Here is a 2,500-nt window from a genome sequence, read left to right as displayed (position 1 = left end):
TCCTTTCCTGCCTTTTCTCTCTCCCCTCTCCCTCTTTCCCCTCTTATTCCCCGTTTATTTATCCCCTTCCTGTCTCCCCTTTCTCCTTCTTCTTCTCTCTTTTCTCCTCTTTTCCTTTTCCATTTTTATTTTTGCTTTCCCCTTTTCTCTCTCTTTCCTCTTCCTCTCCCTCCTTTCCCCTTTTTCTTTCTTTCCCTTTCATTTCCCTTTTATCTCTCCCCTCCCCCGTCCCCTCTCTCTTTCCCCATTCTCCTCTTTCTTTCCCCCCGTTTCATTTTTCCTTTCATTTCCCATTTCCCTTTTATCTCTTCCTTTTCCATTTCCATTTTCTCCTCTTTCTTTTCTCCATTTCCCTCCTTTTTCCTTTTCCCTTTTTATTTCCCCTTCATCTCTCCTTTTTCCCCTCTCCTCTCTCCCTCTCTCTTCCCCCCTTTCATTTCCCCTTTATCTCTCCCCTCTCCCCTCTCCTCTCTCCTTCTCTCTTTCCCCCTTTCCCCATTTCCCCTCTATCTCTCTCATTTCCCCTTTCCCTCTCTCTTTCCCCCCTTTCATTTCCTCTTTATCTCTCCCCTCTCCTCTCTCCCTTCTCCCCTCTCCTTTCTCCCTCTCGCTCCCCCCTTTCATATCCCCTTCATCTCTCCCCTCTCCTCTCTCCCTCTCTCTTTCCCTTTATCTCCCCCTTCTCCCTTCTCCCCTCTCCCCTCTCTCCCTCTCGCCCTCTCTCCCCCTCTCCTCTCTCCCTCTCCCCTCTCTCTTTCCCTTTATCTCTCCCTTCTCCCTCTCTCCCCTCTTTCCCCTCTCTCTTTCCCCCCTTTCATATCCCCTTCATCTCTCCCCTCTCCTTTCTCCATCTCTCCCCTCTCCCCTCTCCCTTCTCCCCTTTATCTCCCTCTCTCCCCTTTCCCTCTCCCTCTCCCTTTCTCCCCTCTCTCCCTCTTTCCCCTCTCTCTTTCCCCTCCCAGACATCGGCAGAGTCCGTGCGTCTCGAGCATTTAGCAAAGGGAACACCCTCTCCGGAACGCGTCACGGTCGTGTTAATTTTAGGAGGCAATCTTCATACTTGGAGAATCGTCTTTTAAGTTACAGTTTATCGATCAGGCTTGTGAGCGCGCGAGAGAGAGAGAGGGTGTGTGCGTGCGTGTGTGTGCGTGTGTGTGTGTGGAAGGGGTGGGGGGTGGGGGGGAGGGGGGATGGTATTGGTGTGGGGGGATGGTATTGGTGTGTGTGTGTGTGGAGGGGGGGGTATGGGTGTGGGGGGAGGGGTGTGTGTGTGCGTGCGTGAGTGTGTGGGGGGGGGGGGGGGTGTAGGTGTTTGTGTGTGTGGAGGGGGAGGGTATAGGTGTGTGAGTGGTGTGTGTGTGTGTGTGTATGCGTGTGTGTGTATGTGTGTGTGTGTGTGCGTACATGTGTGGGGGGGGGGTGTAGATGTTTGTGTGTGTGGAGGGGGAGGGTATAGGTGTGTGTGTGTGTGTGTGTGTGTGTGTGTGTGTGTGTGTGTGTGTGTGTGTGTGTGTGTGTGTGTGTGTGTGTGTGTGTGTGTGTGTGTGTGTGTGTGTGTGTGTCTGCGTGTGTGTGCGTGCGTGTGTGTGTGTGTGTGGGGGGGGTATAGGTGTGTATGTGTGTGTGTGTGTGGAGGGTATTGGTGTGTGTGGGGGGGGGAGAGGGTGTGGGTGTGGGTGTGGGTGTCATATTATGTAGGTCTGCTGGATAATCAGTCTTGGACATGACAGAAACTAGGTCAGACGGAATGAACGACATGACATGACACAGGAAGTTACTCCTCCACATTATTGAATTGATTTAACGTATATGTCAAAGCGTCTGCACTCCCCCCCCCCCCCCCCACCAATCCATTTATCCATCTGTGTGCGTATATCTGACGTTCACGAATGCTCCTTTGTGTACATGTGCGTGTGTACTTCCCTTCTCCTCGTCTGTCTTGTCTGATTCCACTTTTCGCTTCAATCTCCTTAAGTCTTCCCCTTCTAAAGTGGCAGAATGGCGGCACTTAATCTGCCTCCGTATCGACATAAAATTCATAGGCCTATATGCGTCTCGATAAATTGCTTAGGAAACGCCATAAAAGACGTGTAATATCCCTTTGGTGTAGTTTCCTAGACTTAACTGGTCAAGGATCAGGAAAACGGAGTGACTTTGGACTCGTCTTCTGATTCACGTGAAGCTATTTCGACACACAGTACCATGGTTACCGAATTGACCTTCTGGGCGTAAATATATTCGTGTGTGTAAGCCAGATCAAATACTGCTTAAGTGTTCGGATGAAAGGTGTTACATAAAGCATTGATCAGAATTCGTTATCAGTTCGGCGTTACGCTTTCCGTCGAGTAAATCGCCACCAGATAGAAAAGGCCATGAATATTTCCCAGAAAGAACGTATAGCTATAGAGACAGCGTCCATTCCTTCCCTCTGCATCACAAAGACTCGACGGCAGCACTACCTACCTGACACATACTGAAGTGCAGGCAGCACACAATCGTT

The 2,500-nt window shown here is 50.5% G+C and overlaps 1 protein-coding gene across 2 annotated transcripts in view; it reads right to left on the bottom strand.

Annotated features, from left to right (window-relative positions):
• The window catches only part of LOC113811022 (potassium voltage-gated channel protein Shaw-like), a 451,299-nt gene that overhangs the window by 448,212 nt on the left and 587 nt on the right, over positions 1-2,500 (bottom strand). For both annotated transcript variants that reach the window (XM_070121763.1, XM_070121760.1), the window contains exon 1: positions 2,464-2,500. This exon is cut by the window's right edge. The gene's annotated coding sequence lies outside the window, so the exon portion shown is untranslated. The remainder of the gene's footprint in view (positions 1-2,463) is intronic.

Source organism: Penaeus vannamei, chromosome 5, assembly GCF_042767895.1.
Source record: "Penaeus vannamei isolate JL-2024 chromosome 5, ASM4276789v1, whole genome shotgun sequence".
NCBI classification, from domain to species: domain Eukaryota; kingdom Metazoa; phylum Arthropoda; class Malacostraca; order Decapoda; family Penaeidae; genus Penaeus; species Penaeus vannamei.
The sequence above is the reverse complement of the archived record's forward strand: the minus strand, read 5'-3'. Positions and strand labels throughout refer to the sequence as shown.